Raw genomic sequence first — 19,445 nt, 5'->3', positions numbered from 1 at the left:
ATCTTGTTGACCGATATTCTGAAGCTGGAATCCGTACAGGTCGGTCATCATATCGTCCACCTTCTCCAGTAGGAAACAGCTGTGGAAAACAACGAGCTTCCAAGCTTTTCTCCCATACACTCATTGGAGTTCCCTGTGCTTTTTTCATTTGAAATACCTCAATGCTGCTTCCTATTACTTCTTTCGAATGCAAAGGACATATTGGGTAATGTTCATAAATCTCTTCAGTCCTTGACTTGTCCACTTTCTCTATTTGACCATTTGAAATTTCAGATTTATCTTCTAAACTTACTACCTGTTCATCCACATTTACAGTTTTGTAATACATATTGTTTTCTATAAGATATAAGGTAGCCTTTTCTACTTTATTAACATCCACAAATTCTTGCCATATTTTCCGACTCTTTGTTGGTACACCATTTACTAGAATGACTACTGCCTCATTTTTCTCTTTTTCTCCAGCAATACTTTCAATATTTTTCTTAAAATCCAAAGGTAAGTACACCACTCTTCCTTTCAGCCCTCTTTGCAAGTCTGTTGATGGCAGTTTACCTGTTTTAGGCTCCATCCGAATTATAGTTTGAAAAGGATGAACAGATTGAATTAGAACCGATTCATATGTATTCAATTCTGCCAGTTCCTCTGGAATAGCTGCTCATTCTAAGTTATTATGTACTGCTCTAGCAGGCATTTTGTTCTCTTCTTATTTGTTGTAACAACATTTACATATACGTTGATCACTACCTAACTCAAATCGACCTTCCACCAACTAGTAAGTTGCAAATTCTTCCCACTTACCATTGCTCTCCTTTTCACTTTTCAAATACAAATCAACATTCCTAGTTTGACTTTTATAATGAGTATGTCGACAACAAACACAAACATAGTTTGTTATTTCAGAGCACACTACATTAAACTTTCCAATTTCTTCTTCAAACTGATCAGTGTTTATCATTTTCCCATCTCCTTCAACATCTGTAATTGTCAAACTTTCACTTTCTATGGACTGCTCTTCTGAACCAAAAAATTGCATTTCAATATCATCACACTTTTTTTGAATGTCTGATAAAGAACCATGTAAAAGACCTGTATTCAGTTCACTTAAACATAATGCAGGACTTTTTACATAGTACAGTTTCCTTACAAACGTCCGCATTTGTGAATGGTGTACTGGTAAAATCCTCAAGTGATGAAAAACACTTTTACACACTTTTCTTGAAAGACAAGCCAGAGAATGCCCATGCTTCTCAGTATATTTTCTTACATTACATGGATCTAGTCCTTGTAACAACGTAATCTTCTGTTTAATACTTTTCTGTGTATATTCTCGTAGCAAATTTCGAATTATATCAATAAATTCCTGTCGAATATTACAAATACTGCTACAACCCCACTTATACACAGGAGCTTGTCTACGTTTCCCTTGCACTTCTTCAGCTATTAACTCTTCTGCACTTTTACCAACTATTTCCTCTTTTGGAAGGGAACAACCATCCTGAACTTCATAGCAACGACCTCCAGTATCAACTGCAAATAGTAAACTATTCTCCTGGAAGTAACTTTCCTCATTAAAAAAAGGCTCACTAGTAGAAGTATGTTTCCAATGTCCACTAAAGATTTTGCAAAAGTTGGTTCTGTTCACAAGTCTTTTTCTTCTACTTTTCTCTTTCAACACTTTCATTATTGTATCCACTGTACTTTCAATATGCTACTTCTGTTTGAATTGCAGCACTTTCTTTTTATATTTGCTGAATGTTTTCATTAAATTCTGAATCACTCTAATTCGAAAAAGTCTCTGACGAATTTCTTGAAATTGTTTTTGTCTCCGGGTAACAGATACTGTTTCTTTATCATGTTTTCTTTTCCTGGTATTTGAAATTTAAGTCTGCCTCTCCTTGCTTGAAAAATTCTTCTTTTTGCTTTGTGTCATGTTATTTTCATTAAATGTTCATAATATTTTTTTCTGAAATTGTCTAGTGTTTTTACCAGAAGAAACTGTTTGTGTAGTACTCTAATTTTTTTCTAATTAAAAATCTTTCCTTTTGTTCAAATATATATTTTTTTCTCTTTCCTTTTTTTTAGTTCTTCTAGGCATTTTTAAATTTGAATTCAAACGAATTAATTTTCTGAAACAGAAAAAATAGATTAAATTATTTTTTACATCTGTTCAACATATTAAAATAATAACATACAATTTCATAAGTTCTACTGACGGCTTCCAGAGGCAGTGCTGCAACATGATGGAGCAGGGCAGGAGAGCAGTAGGATGACGGGTAGTGCCATAGAACATACAGCAAGTATTTATTTAATTATTTACATACACCTTTACAATTGACATGTAATTGCACTACCTCGTACTTTTCACCTCTCCGCCGCACCCCACCACCCCACAGCACTCCCTCTGCAACCCACCGCAGACAACTTTATAGATAGTATTTTTAAAAATTGTAGTCTATGTACTTAGGATGATATTATCAACCAAACGGCACACACACAAATTACCATGATTAGCCTAACAGTGTTATCTACAACTTCGCAAACATAACACTGCACCCAGGGCTTTAAGTGGGGGAGGTCTGTGGGGTCTGAGCACTGGCAGTTTATTTTTGGGGGCCTCGAAACGGGTCTCTATGGGGCTCTATTTTCGGGCCTCGCAAAGGTAGTCCGTTGTTTTTTTATTTTTTTATTGGACTGCAGTGAGACTGTGTGAGCATGTACATTGCTCACTACTGAGAAGTGGAGACATCATGCCAGGTGAGTCGCGTTTTATGCAAAAGAACAAGCTACGGCTGACCATAAGTGGAGCACTTCAAATCACAGATTTTTTGTTAAAAGTTCAGTTCCTGTGCACAAATCTTCATGGAGCACGCCGTAGATCGACTCCACTGTAGGCCAGGTAAATGAGGAAAAGGCAAAAGAGGAAGGTGCACCAGTAAGAAGTCCAGGTCCAAACAATATCTTTGAAATATTCCTTTAATTTTCTTGTAAAAAAGACTCGCAGCCAACGCGTTTCGTTCCACACTGGAATGTCTTCAAGGCTGAAAACATGCAACATAACCACATTTAAATACCAAAAACACCACAGAACATCACATGACACAACACTACATTCTATCTGTTAGTCGAATTGTTCAGAACTACCAGAGGCAAGTAATGCATCAAAAAATTAATAAAGACAAATACGAACAACATCAAAAGCTTCATAAGAAGGACAAATTTGCCAAAGAAAAAACGTCACGACATTTATATCATAAAAAATTTAAAACACAAAACCACATTTATATCACATATATCTTGTACACTAAAAATACTGCGTACACGCCTATAGTGAAGCAATAAAAATACAAAGCATTCAGACGTCGTCAGCACCGATTTTCAGGTACATATCCCTAATATGTGGCTAGGAGGAGTTGATTTATATATATATATGGCAAGAAATCATACCCCAAAGATCTCTCCTTTTTTTGGAATGCCTTACTTGTAATATCTGGCTGTCTCTTTTGTTCTCTCTAAAATAAATCTCATATATAATATAACAGATATACTTACCATTTGACTACTGTTTGTGAATATATATTCTTCATACGTGCGGGACACCATTACGTTGCACCCTTAACTACGTTGTTTGTCTAACGGAAGCCTGTTTTTGGTGAGTTTTCTTGCAATATTTCATATTGCTTATTGGTCGACCACTTTCACTGGGTTTTTAACCCCTCCCCCCATGTTCCCTCTACCTCCCCCATTCCCCCCATCCACTCTTCCCCCCCCTTTTCTCTCTCCCCCCCTTTTTTCTCTCTCGCGTTTCCTTTCTCTCTACCTTTCTCCCCTTCTCTTTCGCCTCTCTTATAGAAGTTTGTGGTTATTCAACTCCTCCTAGCCACATATTAGGGATATGTACCTGAAAATCGGTGCTGACGACGTCTGAATGCTTTGTATTTTTATTGCTTCACTATAGGCGTGTACGCAGTATTTTTAGTGTACAAGATATATGTGATATAAATGTGGTTTTGTGTTTTAAATTATTTATGATATAAATGTCGTGATGTTTTTTCTTTGGCAAATTTGTCCTCCTTATGAAGCTTTTGATGTTGTTCGTATTTGTCTTTATTAATTTTTTGATGTATTACTTGCCTCTGGTAGTTCTGAACAATTCGACTAACAGATAGAATGTAGAGTTGTGTCATGTGATGTTCTGTGGTGTTTTTGGTATTTAAATGTGGTTATGTTGCATGTTTTCAGCCTTGAAGAAGTTCCAGTGTGGAACGAAACGCGTTGGCTGCGAGTCTTTTTTACAAGAAAATTAAAGGAATATTTCAAAGATATTGTTTGGACCTGGACTTCTTACTGGTGCACCTTCCTCTTTTGCCTTTTCCAGGTGAGTCGCGTTGTAGGAGAAGGGAAATCCTTTAAAGAGAGCCATTTTCTCTCAGGATTTCCCTTCTCTTTTTGCAGCACAGGAGCAACATCATCGTGCGGTGATTAGCAGAGAGACCACAAGGTGTGCAACGCCCATTGCCCCGGACACCCTGAGACAGCTTCCCGGGCGCACACACAGAGCCGCACCCGAGTACTTCACAGGTCTTCAAAGGACCATTTGCTTGTAAATGAGGATCTGTTCTTTTTCACCCCTTTTTAGAGCCCCTACATCCCCACTCTGCCTATTGCTGAAAGAATTAGCCTCCCAGAAAATTTCACTCTGGTTGCGCCTCTGGAGACGACCACAGACAGCCAACTCCAGCACGACCCTGCTCTGACCTTTCACAGTGTCTTGTTTTAGTGCTACGAAAACACACGCTTTGCCTGGCTCACTTAGTTCTCACACCCACTCTTTAATATGAAGATGGTAGCTTTGGAACTACCTTTACATTCCTACACTGTGCTTCACATGGAAATATAGAAGTGCAGGTTCTCACCACCCCCAAATTAGCTGTCTGGTATACTCTCAAATGTAAGAACTACAGGTATTCACTATCTGTCAGTTACGGCCAGTTTAAAGCAGTATTCCTATATAGAAATGGACAAAACGTTATGTTTCTAAATTAACGTCTTACACTGAAAAGCTGATTTCCATATCTTTTGCTGGATCAACCTTTGTTTAAAACACCACCAGATAAGGGTGGTAAACTATGGTCTCTATGGGGCACAAAGAGCAACTCAAAGCTTTCTTGTTCTTTATCAGAAACATCTGCCTGTCAATGCTTATCACCAGCCTTTTCAGCCTCTTAAGAGGCTGGGTGGATGAGTATAATACGCGGTATTTAGGATCGGGGCGGAGGGTGCACGGAAATAAGGACGGATAGGTGAATAAAGGGCGAGTGGATGGATGGCCAGATGGATGGATAGCTAGATGGATGGATGGATGGATGGATGGATGGATGGAAGGATGAATGGATGCATGGACCAGCACTTAGGATAGACAGGTGGGCTGATAGATGCTTAGGATTGGTTCTGGGACAGATGTATGTATGGATATATGGGCATATGACTGGATGGATGGCACAGTGCTTACCATAGGTGAGTGGGCTGATAGATGCTTAGGATAACAGGGACAGATCTATGTATGTATGTATGTAGGTAGGAATGTATGGATGAATTGAAAGATGGTTGGATGGCGCAGTGCTTAGGATGGATGGATGCAGGGTTTTAAGTGGGCCTGGTCTGAGCACCGGCAGTTATTTTCAGGGGGCCTCAATACGGGTCTCTATCGGGCTCTATTTTCGGCCCTCACAAAGGTAGTCAGTTTTATTTATTTTTTATTGGAGTGCAGTGAGAGCATACACATCGATGTGCGCATGCTCATTTTGCTCACTACTGAGAAGTGGAGACATCATACTAGGTGAGCCACGTTGTAGGAGGAAGGGAAATCCTTTAAAGAGTGTGTTTTCTGAAGGTAGGATAATTAGAGGGGATTTTCTTAAGCACACAATGCTAGTTATCTTGATTTAGACCATGCCCCTACTTGGATAGCCCACACCCCTTTAAGACGTTTGCACCGCCTCTTTTAGAGCACCCCCAGGTTTTTTTTCCACTTAAAGCCTTGACAGCACCATAGTAACAAAGAAATGGTCCAAGCTTCCATTTAAATCTACAATGGCACCAAGTTTCATAATTTGCCATCAACGCTGGCAGCCGTCTACCACAGTGCAAGAGTGTCTATCAGCATGAAGATTTGTTATCCACAGAAATGTTGTGTGATTTGCGTAGCTGTCTGATGGAACACTCATCACCAAAAGGTATTAAAACATGCAAATTTGCGAGTAAAACTTATACCATACCATAAAGCGGTTCATAAATGGGCCCAGTGCCACTACAGCACCCTCATCCCCATCCTTGCTTGACCTTCCAAAATCAAAGAAAGAGCCCCAGCAAACCTGGTGGAGCCACTATAGCAATACAGGGACTTAATTTCAACAAGTGTCTGCCGGAACACTCAGCAACAAAAGGTATTAAAACGTGCAAATTTCCAGATAAAACATATACCATGCCATAGAGCGCTTTATAAATGGACCCAGTGGCACTACATCACCTTTACTAGCTACACATGTGCATGTTACAAATGTCCTGGCATATTTACAAGGACGGCGATAAATAAACGCAAAGCGCGCTTAGCGCTTTTCTATTTATCGCCATCTATTGCTGGATTATATCGCCCTGTTAGCGCATTATTTAGAAGGCGTTTCCCCAGGGCGATATAATTACCAGCGATAGCGGGGAAATCGCCGTTTTGCTGGGAACATCGCTGGTTTTCCAGCGATGTTCCCTGCAAAATGTTGATAACCTTGCTGATACGACCCTGGGGTCGTATCAGCACAATCCACCACCATATTAGATATGCCTAAGTCTGCATTTTAGCAGACGTTAGTTTTCGGCGAAAACAGCGGTTTTCGCCAAAAACTAACATCTGCTAAAATGCGTTGGCAGCCTTGTAAATATCGCGATGTGCACATCAGTGATATTTACAAGGTTTATTTATTTATTTATACATTTATAAAGCGCATGGTTACACCAGACGGTGTGTCCCCGCGCTAAAGAGATCACCAGAGGGGGTGGAGGAAGTGTCCGAAACTGCATGTTACATCATGAGTGGGCGTTATGTCTATCTTGGCTATGGTTGTACAAATAGCCAGGTTTTTAATAGCTTGCGAAATCTTCTTTCGCATTGCTCTCTTCTTAATTCTAACGGGAGATTATTCCAACACTTTGCCGCTCGGTACCTGAAAGAGCGCTCCCCCATTCTCGCTCTGACAACTCTAGGTACCATCAATAGGTCCTTGTCTAGTGATCTTAGGCTACATCCTGGTGTGTATCTCGTGATTAAAGGTAGGAGGTAGCTAGGCCCTTTTCTTCTTAGAATGCGGTGGCAGTGGCACATAGCTTTAAATCGGATTCTTTTTTCCACTGGGAGCCAGTGGAGAGCAATCAAGGTTTGTTTAGTGTTGGTTTTTCTTGGCAGGCCCAAGACTAAGCGTGCCGCTGCGTTTTGTACTGTCTGAAGTTTTTCTAGACCTCTTTTAGTAGTGCCCAGATATAATATGTTGCCATAATCCAATTTGGAGGTTACTACTGCGTGAACGATGGTCTTCCTGGAGTTAGAGGGGAGGAGGTCTAGAACTTTTCGCAGAATTTTCATAGCAGAGTAGCATTTCCCGGCCACCTTACGGATTTGGCTCTCAAAAGTCAATTCGGAATCAATCCAGACCCCTAGATTTTTAACTTCTGTTTTGGGGGTAGGTATGTGGCCCAAACAGTCCGGCCACCATGCTGTTGACCAAATTGATGGAGTCTTTCCAACTATCAGCACCTTTGTTTTATTGCCGTTCAATTTGAGGCAATGATAGGACATCCACTGGGCTACCTCTTTTAGGCAATCGGAGAAGCGTGCCGCCGCAAGGTCCTTGTTATTTTGGGATAGCATCACAATAAGTTTGTACTGCCCAGTGACGCCCACTTTGCATCTCATTAGAGATGCAAAGGGAGGCATCAGGTAAAAGGGTGCTAACATGTGCTAATGCATGTTAGCACCCTCTTGTAAATAGGGTGATAGTTTTATCGCCGCTTTTTTGGCTTTAAAGGCCAAAAAAGCAGAGATAAAGCCCCTGTAAATATGCCCCGTCCATGTTATAATCAGCAATATATCCACCTCCCCCACCCCTGCCCTTGCTTAACCTTATGAAATCAAACAACGAGCCCCAGCACACATGGTAGAGCCACTATAGCAATACAGGGACTTAATTTCAACAAGTGTCTGCCGGAACGCTCAGCAAAAAAAGGTATTAAAACATGCAAATTTCCGGATAAAACATATACCATGCCATAGAGCGCTTTATAAATGGACCCAGTGGCACTACATCACCTTTACTAGCTACACATGTGCACGTTACAAATGTCCGTGTTATAATCAGCAACACACCTACCTCGCCCACCCCCACCCCTGCCCTTGCTTAACCTTACGAAATCAAACAACGAGCCCTAGCACTCCCGTTAGCGTCACTATACCATACCATACGGCGGTTTAAAAATAGTCCCAGTACCACTACACCACCTCCACACCCGCCCTTGCCTAACTTTACGCAATAAAACAAAGAGCCCCAGCAAACCTGGAAGCGCCACTATAGCCATACAGAGGCTTAATTTCAACAGATTTCTCCCGAAACGCTCATCAGCAAAACGTATTAAAACATGCAAATTTGCGGGTAAAACATATACCATGCCATAGGGCGCTCCTTAAATGGTCCCAGTGGTACTACATCACCTTTAGTAGCTAGACATCTGCACGTTACTAAAGCCTGTGTTTTAATCACCAACATACCCACCTCCCCCACCCCCACCCCCGCTTAACCGTACGAAATCAAACAGAAACCCCCACCATTCCTAGTAGCGCCACTATACCCATACACAGGCTTAATTTTAACAGGTGTCTGCCGGAACGCTTATCAGTAAAAGGTATTCAAACATGCAAATTGGCGGGTAAAACATAAAACATCCCATAGCACGGTTTATAAATGGGCCCAGTGGCACTACACCACTTTTACTAGCTAGACATCTGTATGTTACTAAAGTCGTTTAAACACTCTGTAGAGTGTATAGCAAGAGATGGGGAGAGTAAATAAAGTTGTAATTCCCACACTTTTTGATATACCGTCCCTTTACTGTATGTATATTAAAGACATTAAATCAAATTAAAAAATTGACGAGTGTCTCAAAAGGGATAGTGAAGCTGAGCACTGGTAAAACCCGGACCACTTAAACACCTACGTATATTCAGCACAGGGACACAGCCTGACAATTAGTATCACTTATAATCACATGTAGTTTACTAATGTCAAGAAAGTCATACAGAAAATATACCAAACGTTTTCATTTCTTTTTTTATCTCTCACACATTTATCAAACATCTCTTCTAAAGAAACACTCCCCAACCATTTCTATTTCATAAGAAGAGACAATCATTAATATGTTTAGTACGATATATTTTAGTATATCTACCTTTTAATTATTCACTAGTCAGAAACTACTAAAACTATTACCTATACCCAAATGCAAACCAGAAACCATGTTCATATTATATCTCAACCTATGATCAAATGATTCAAACTATGTGTACATATAAAAGGAACGTATCACTTTTACAATCTCCATCTCCTCTCCATGTAATTTCCAAACCCTGTAGACGGCCTCACAGTACAACAATCTACCTCCACTTATATTCAAATCTACCTCTTAGTGTCAAAAATGAGACCACAACCTGTCCACATAACATTTCTGAGTTTGGTTTTATCGTTTTTAACTTAATAACACATACATCTCCTACCCCCTGCCCCTTCCCCACTCTTTCCACAAAAAGTATAATTAGCAAACGTGGGACATTTTGTTTATCTCGCCTGAATACATTAGCAAACCCAAATTAACGCTGTACCTCACTTTCAAAACCATACGGTCCTTTAAAGATGACAAACTACACTTCTTCCTTGTGAAAAATTCCTAAACATATATAAAGTACTTATTTAACAACAGGTCAAACTTTATGCATATTTTATAACCAATATGAAACACCACACTTTACTAACAGTATATTATTTTGAATTAAAAAATACTTTCAAACTTAAAAATATCACCTGAAATACTTAATCACTACTACAGAACACATGATGTTCATTTCTACCTCACCTTTGTAGTTGGTATGCAGTTTTCAAATGTCACACACGCATGCAATTCTTTCTTTGTCACACAGTACATGTAATGCACCACTTTTATCAAGAATGGAACCAGTAATGGCACAATACCTCTGTCACTCCACATAGAAATACATGTAAAGAACAAATCAGAATGCTTCATTCCTTCATCGGCATTCCAAAACGTATCTCCATTGGTTATTTTTGAATTTTCCATAGGAAAAGCTACTTAATATTCCGCGCCACATACAGGTCAGAAGTTTTTTTCCCAGCATATTCTCGAACATTTAACAGCACCTGCGGGTTAAAAGTTCACCATTGTTCCAAAGGTACCTTCCAAATGCAAGTAGCACGTCTGGTTGAGCTGAGCAAATTTCATCCTATCGTATGTACTCCACGTTTAGACTGCTCTTTATTAACCAATGACAAACATGCTTTTTCACACAATTAATATGCACCCTAGTTTTTAGTACCCAATGCTTCTTATCTTCCAATCATTTATCGTTTTCTGTGGGGGAAAAAAAGATTTTTCCCAATCTTTAAACATATCTCGACTCTTCGAAGGAACTGCATGAGCTACAGACATCTTTCAATACCTTCCAGCGATACCTTCAAAATGCTAGTGTGGATCGTAGGACATAGCTATGTTTTCTGGTGCAAGAGGTATGCAGAACAGAGACGTATTGAGGACATTAAATGGTTTGCACAGAGAGGATTGAAGTGGCACCAATTGTTGCCTTTGGTTAAAACCTGTTTGCATCTCCAACACCCTGACCTCATGATTGTACACTGTGGTGGAAACGACCTAGGCACATTGACTGGGGTAGGTTTGGAAATGCTAATGAAGGACACCTTTCGACAAATTGTTACTTTTGCCTCAAACTGTCTTTGTATATTCCAATATATGCCAAAGACAGAAGTGGAAATGGTCAAACCAATTTTGTCCTCAGATTGAAAAATCTAGGAAGAATGTTAACAAAGCTGTGTCTGCATACCTCAGAGACCATAGAATGGGGTCGATCTACAACAATAACATACATTTTGATGTGGCTGATATCTACAGAAGCAGGCCCGGACTGGCCGTAGCGGGCACCGGGCAATCCCCCGGTGCGTCGCACGGGTGGGGGCCGGTTTTGTGCCCCTGGGGGCCGTTTTTGTTACAGGACCGTTTTTGCAGCATAGCTGCAAAATCGGCCCTGTAACAAAATCGGCCGAAAACCGGCCCTGGCAAAGAGCTCGGCGGCACCCCCAAGCCCCGGGGGGGCCGGCCGAGCACTTTGCCAGGGCCGGTTTTGGTTCCCAGTCCGGCCCTGTACAGAAGTGATGGAGTACACTTCACAGTTCAGGGAAATCGAGTTTTTCTGAATAACCTGAAGCTGTGCATCCGCACTTATATGTAGCTCCAACTAATAAACACAAGCTCTCTTTTTAGAGCCGCCTTATAACTGACAACTTAGGCCCGCTATTTTAGGGCCAGGTACCGGCAACTCCCAGACCCTCACCAAAATGTATTCTCCACACAGCTGTGGCGCAGCGGCCAGACCATCTGACTTTGGAGCACAGAGCTCTCACTTTGATCACCGGCTCTAGCGACACCTCAGGATAGCACCATGTGACTCTGAGCAATAGCTCACTTAATTTCCACGCCGACCCCCAGCGCCTGCAGACCCGTATGAGTGAGTAGTTTGCACTTTACAAATACCGGCTTGTTTCGAAATGGCACAATTGAACTTCACACTCCCTCTGTAGCACCCCCAATCACCCTACAGACGTCACACTGTTTAAAAGAAAAGTTCCTCCTAGTACGTATGCACACATGCTGACACTACTTGGACAGGTGTGCTGCAGCGGCCAGAAAACATGAGTTCAGCGCACAGGGCTCACGGTTTAATCCCCTGTTCCAGGAGCAGCTCAGCTCAGCACCATGTGACTCTGAGCAATAGCTCACTTAATAGCTCACATAATTTCCATGCCGGCCTCCAGGGCCTTCAGACCCATAGGGGTGAGTAGTTTGCGCTTTACAAATTCCGTATTGATTTAACCTTGCACTCCATGTATAACATCACCTAAGCACCATATACAAGTTATCGTGTTCCAAACAAAACTTCCTCCTACTACATATAAAATATTGCTGACACTACTTGCACAGGTGTGGCACAGCGCCCAGAGCACATAACTTCACAGCATAGGACACACAGTTTGGGCTCACCGTTTCATCCCCGAGTCCAGCAGCAGCTCAATTTAGCAGCATGACACTCTAGGCAATACCTCACTTAATTTCCGTACCCCGCACTTTCAGACCGGTAGGGGTCAGTAGTTCAGCGGCTTTATCCCCGAGTCCGGCAGCAGCTCAGCTTACGCCCCAAGCGCCATCAGATCCGTACGAGTGAGTAGTTTGCACTTTACAAATACCGAATTGATTTGATACGCGCAAATTTACATTCGCACTCCCTGTATAACACCCCCTGAGCACCATACACAGGTTACAATGTTCAAAACAAAAGTTTCTCCGAGTAGGTATAACTACTTGCTGACACGACTTGGACAGATGTGGCACAGCGGCCAGAGCACATGACTTCACAGCATATGACACATACTTTGGACTCACGCTTTCATCCCCGAGTCCGGCAGCAGCTCAGCTTAGCAGCATGAGACTCTAGACAATACCTCACATGTTTTCCAAACCCCAGCACTTTCAGACCAGTAGGGGTCAGTAGTTTGTCCTAGTAGGTATAAACACATGCTGACACTACTTCCACTGGTGTGGTGCAGCGGCCAGGGCACATGACTTCACAGCATAAGACACACAGTTTGGGCTCACGCTTTAATCCCTGAGTCCCACAGCAGCTCACCTTAGCAGCATCAGACTCTAGGCAATACCTCACTTAATTTCCGTAACCCAGCACTTTCAGACCGGTAGGGATGAGTAGTTCGGTTCGCACCCCCTGTATAGCCCACCCTAAACACCCGACAGAGGTTACAGTGCTCCTATCCTCCTCTTCCTACTTTTTTCACCCTTTTTTCCCCTTACTCGCTTCAACAGAATCACAAAATGGCTTCCAACACTTCCTAGTTGCAACCGCTCGCACCACTCGCAGCCAGTAAGCAGCAAGCTCGTGCTCGTAACGCCTCAGGCAATCAGATGGCAGAATTCCCAGATATCGATATCTGTCAATTTCGATATTTCTCCAAAACTACTGAACGGATTTACACCAAATAAACAAAAGCGTGCTTGCTAGACCAAGACCCTTCTCCCTGCCAAATTTGGGGTAATTCCGTTCACCCGTTTGACCTGTAGCCTTGTCTAAAGTTTCCTATGGAAATTGCATGGAGAAAACATGTTTTGGGTTGGGACCCCCCTTTTTTCTCGGCCCCCCCATTGACGAATCACCTCCAAACTTTCAACATAGGAGCTGATATGAACAAAGAATTAGTTTGGAAAATGTAATGAAGATTCATCAAACGACGCCAAAGTTATAAGCAAAACAAAAAATGCTCTTCCTATGGAAACTTGGTCCTAACTATAACTATCTACTGGCGACCACCAGTAGGTGATATATATATATATATATATATATATATATATATATATATATATATATATATATATATATATATATATATATATATATATATATATATATATATATATATATATATATATATAGTTATTAATTGAGGGGGGTTCTCAAGCAACAACCACAATCTTTTTCAAAGCAAAATCACAAGCAAACCTCAAATTAACCTGTGCTCAACCCTCCATTAGCTCGCAGAGAGCAGTCAAGCTTAACTTAGAGGCAATATATTAAGTAGTTATGCAGCACTTAAAAAAGCACAGTAAAAAAGCACAGTAAAAAAGTTAAAATACAACAAAAGAAAAATCCCACACCAATTTAGGAAAATAGAGTGTTTTTTGTAATAAATAAATCAAGACCAATATGACAAGACTCCAATCAGTAGAACGAGAGATATGCAACTTGAAAGATTTCAGTGAAAATTGCGCAAAAAAGCACAAAGTGCCAACTTTGGATATCAGGGCGCGCTGGACCGTGACAAAGACACAAGTTCGGGATGGCCCATGATGGAGTGCAGGCAGGCTGACAAAGTACCTTAAATCCTGGTTTGTGGAGCGTTGCAAGGAGCTGTGTCAAAGGGATTCATCAGTTCCGAGATGCAGTGAGGCTGCGAAGTGAGGTCCTGCATCATCATTAAGGATCCCATCGATGAGGGCTTCCAATGGGAAATCCGGCATAGAGGATGCATCGTGCAGCCAGGGTGATGTGTCGGTTCCAAGGAACACCAAAGCTACTGTACGGAGTCTGTCGTTGTTGTAGAGGCTGCCCTCAATGAGGGTCTTTGCCGAGGATGCAAATCCAGCAGCAGTTCTGAAGAGGCTGTGGGCTGCAAGTGCAATGCGAGTCTTTGCAACGGGTCTGATCCATGCAGCAAAGGCGATGCATCAGCTCTGCCTTAGGTTGCGCCTCACAGTAGAGGAGATGCGTCAGTTCTGCTGAGTCCACAGAGACTGGCAGAGCACCCTGGACCCACTTCCAAGGGTCCAGGACTGAAGTGGCACGGCAGAGTAGACTCACAAATAAAAATATCAGGTGCTGGGGTGGAAGATGTTGGAACCTTCTGTCACTCATGCTCAAGTCAAGAGGCCAGCCAACTATCCCCTGGAGTCACTATTAGTTCCTAGGTTCAACAGAGGCAGGTCCAGTCCTTCTCACCCAGGTAAGAGGGCAGCAGTCTTTCAGATCAGCACTCAAGCAGACTGGCAGTCCTTTCAGCAGCACAGCAGTCCTTCTTGGCAGAGTATCCACAGGTCCAGAAGTGTGCTGAAGAGTTGGTGTCTGTGTACCAATTCTTAAATCCAGTTGTGCCTTTGAAGCAGGGGAGAAACCTCTTAGAGGCATGCCTAGGAAGTCCACAGGTGACCTGCCTTCCTGGCCATGGCTGCAGACTAACTACAGGGGGTATGCAGTCCTTTGTGAGGAGGCAGGACACAGCATATTCAAGTGTAAGTGGGGCTATGCCCAGCTCCTCCCTCCCATCCTGACAGTGATGGCCCATACTGGCACACCTATGCTCCCTATTATGTGTGACTGCCTAGGAGGAATACACAAAGCCTAACTGCCACCTACACCCAGGCATGTGACCAAAGACAGGCTGTAGGCACCAAATGGCTTAGGCAGAAAAACGCTAACTTTCTAAAAGTGGCATTTTCAAAATTGTAATTTAAAATCCGACCTCACCATAAGTTAGGATTTTTCATTACAATTCCAAAGACACCAAGCATGACCTAGTTACATGTTCCCATTTGAAAACTACAGTTAATTAAATGTTGTAAGATAACTCTAATGTTATCTTATGAGAGAAGTAGACCTTGCAGTAGTGGAAAATTAATTTAAGAGTTTTTCGCAGTCAGGACATATAAAACTTCAAAGTATGTGTCTTACTTTTTAAATGCATTGCACCCTGCCCTCTGTGCTCTCCTGGGTTTAACCAAGGGATGACTTAGATGCATTAAAAAGGTAGGATTGGGCCTGGCAAAAGGTTTACTTTGCCAGGTCGAAATGGCAGTTTAAAACTGCACACACACAGGCTGCAATGGCAGACCTGAGACATTTTGAAAGGGCTACTTATGTGAGTGGCACAAACAGTGCTGCAGGGCCACTACTAGAATTTAATTTACAGGCCCCGGATACAGGTAGTGCCACCTTGCAAGGGACGTACTAGTAAATTAAATATTTCAATTGGATATGAGCCAATCTTTCCACGTTTTAAGGAAAGAGCACAAGCACTTTAGCACCGATGAGCAGTGGTAATGTGTGCAGAGTCCTAAAGCCAGAAAAAACAAAGTCAGCAAACAGGAGGCTTGAAGGCAAAAGTTAGTGGGCAAACCATGCCAAGGATGCCAGGTCTAACAAATTGTTTACCTGTTCCCATTTGGAAGGTATTCTTATTAAATGTAATAAGGTAAACCTAATGTTCTCCTACGGCAGAGATAGGCCTTGCAATAATGAAAGACGAATTTAAGAGTTTTTCACCATCAGGATATGTAAAACTTATAAGTACATGTCTCACTTTTTAAATGCATGGCACCCAGTCCTGTGGACTGTTTAGGGCCTATGTATTAAAAAGGAAGGATTTGTCTTGGTAAAATGTTTTTTTGCCAGGCCAAAATGACATTTTAAAACTGCACACACAGGCAGCAATGGCAGGCCTGTGACATAGCAACAAAGACAGTGAAAGATGGCACTCTGGTGCAAAAAGTACATTTATTTATGTGCGGCTGGCACCATCACATAACAGCCCTTAAATGAGCCTTGTTCACTTTGAACTAAGCTCATTTCAGATCTGTTATGTGTTGGTGCCATCTACACAGATAAAGACACCTTGTACACAGGAGTTCTTACATCCATAATCTTTGTTGCAAAGAAGTGGTGAAATAAATGAATTCAACACTTTTATTATGAAATATATATGTGAACAATAAATATGTATTATTTATTTTAATCAACAAATACATTTTTGTAATAAACAAAAATATTCCCATAAAAACAAATTTTTATTTATTTTAATAAATATTTTTTATTAAGAATTGTCTTTTTTTGCCAGAGTGCCCACATCTACCATCTTTGTTGCAAACAAGTTGTCAAACGCTACGTATAGTCTCTTAATCTTAAAACTATAATGCCTCTGCAATAAAAATAACCTTAAAAAATGTTATGCATCACTTACCTATTAACGCTGCCACCTGAATCCCGAGCTGGTCCTGCTCCTGATCCAATACATCACCCAACAGTGCATCACTTGCCCCTGGGTGCGTGTAACAAAGGTGAAGAGGAACATCTTGCACCCAGTACGCTTTCCTTTTAACAAAGGTGTAAGCCTTGCTAGGTCTGCCACCAACATGAGGGGAGGTGACCCTGCACTAAAAACCCAAGGGCTCCCACCTCCTCTGAATAGTGTTGCTCAGGGTAACTCTCACGCTGATATCTGGAGTTGGAGTGGGTGTCGCGGGGTTCAATTCCTGCCTCTGCCATAGCTAGCGGGTAAAGGTGGGGTGACAAACAAAGCAAAGCAAACAGGGGAGCATTTTTTAATTAAAAACAAAAGCATGAGGACATCAAAAAAGGTAAAAATAAAGGTAGAAAAAATGGGAGAGATGGACAGGTCTTGATGAGATTGAATGTGATGGCCACAGGAACATGAGGAAACAACTAGGCAGAAGCAGACTAGAGTCAGGAGTGCTGCACCCTAATCAAATGGCTGCATATGCTTGCACGTCGCACCATTTTGAGCTACTTTTTCATTTTTAAAAAAATGAAAAAGTACAGTAACAATAAACCTGCAAACTCATAAGCATGCTACCCCATCACACCCTCGTCCATCTGCACCCACCCCACTCTCTTACCAAAGTAGGCACCCCTCCTCTACCGCTTCCGCAGCCTGATCCATCAAGCCATGATAAGACCTCCCCCTCACTTTGTCAAATTTCCAGGAGCACCCTCGACTTTCATAGACTACCCGGTCCGCCTCCAAACATCTAGTCATCTCCACTCGGCCCTCGCAGGGACCGGAATCTATCCTCATGCCTTAGCTACATCCCTTTTTCCCACCACAAACCCCAGCGTACAGAACAACAACTGCTTCCGAGGGAGATCCACATCATTTGGTATACCCAGGAGCATCAGTTGGGCAGTGTGTGCGAGAAGCAGTTTGTGTAGCTATGTGTAATTTTACATAATTTTCAAGAATTTTACGCTAGCATAAATGATATCAACTTCACACAACCCTAGTTATTAAACACCATTAGAAGTTAAAATAAAATAACACATTTTACAATTCAGGTGTAGTGTGGGTCCCTTGTTGCATTCCTCATGCACATCTCCAGTTAGCTGTGCCTTTTGCAGATCTTCCATCGGATAGAGGACTGCTCCTCTCTTCACGGGCTGCTGAGATCCTCATCTTCTACGGTGAAAGCAACAAGATGCACCAGAAATCCAGGCTTGGCCCCGCACACTAACCTGAAGAGCCTCCTTGATGCCCAGATAATGTACAAATAACTTGCTTGAGGGAGCGGTGGTTTCTCCACCTTTGATGGGCAAAGGTGGGACTCTCTAGACAACAAAAAATGTGCACTGATACTAATTGAGGTTCTGCTGCCTTCTACGGGCAGTGCCTATTTATTTTTTGGTCTCTGAATTTTTTTGGGGGGACATGGTAGAGCCAGGTGCAGGTGAAGTCCATTTGAACTACCATTTGAACTACTGAAGGTGGAAATGTATATATTGGCCCGAGACACAAGTTTGCTGTTGCTAAGCAACAACCAGCAACAGTGAGCCTTGTTTAACTAAAGGAGGAGAAATATGCTCTGAATAAAGGAAAAGGGGGGTAGCCACACCCATCCATGGGGTGAGACTAGTTTCAAAAAGAGCCCAGGAAGACAAAGGCCGGCACATCTACAAGGGACGAAGGATGTCCTGCAGGTCTGCCACCATCTCGTGCAAACATTCACGTCTCGCTGTATACTTTCCCTTTAGCAAACCCCTCACAGAGTTCTGTATAGCGCTGCATACTTCCTTTCGCTAATTTCTGAGTGATTACATCTAAGAGCTATGGGCCATATGTATCAAAGGGTTTTTACCCATTCTGTGTCTATGAGAAAATGTGTTCATACATATGACCCTAAATTGCTTGCTTGTTGGAAGGTGAATTTCATAAACGATGTACCCATGTGCCTTGAAAGGAAGGGGAACCCAGTAATTGGGGGGGGGGGGGGGGGACTCCTTTCCAGGGGAGAGCTGAAGGACAGACTCACCACCAAAGCTACCTGCGAAAAGGCATGAAGCTGCAAGTTGTAATCGTGGTCACTGCCGTCTCGTTGATTTTAGAGGGCCATTTTGGATATACCTGACGCCTAGCTCTGATGATAAACAAAGCAAAAATGTGCAGCTTGTGGAGTTCACTGTAGGAAAGTCATAAGTCAGAATATTTTAAAAAAGGGGCAGGGTGGCATAGCTTGTCCTGCTATCTACAGGAATTGGCTGTTTCTGTTTTAGCTTGCTCGGGCAAGACCCCTTTCCAACTGGCGTCTTCTGTCTGTCTGGTAACCCAAGACCGAGGGCAATAAGTAAGTCCGGCTTCCACTCTAAAGTTCATGTGTCTGAAAGGCTAAAGGAAATGTCAGCTCTGTAGATATTTCATGCAAAACACTCCAACTCTGTAATGGGGATTACCAACAGCAAGGAGGAGGGAGAGAGGCCC

This window comes from Triturus cristatus, chromosome 3_2 (assembly GCF_964204655.1).
Source record: "Triturus cristatus chromosome 3_2, aTriCri1.1, whole genome shotgun sequence".
NCBI classification, from domain to species: domain Eukaryota; kingdom Metazoa; phylum Chordata; class Amphibia; order Caudata; family Salamandridae; genus Triturus; species Triturus cristatus.
This window is presented reverse-complemented; position numbering follows the sequence as displayed.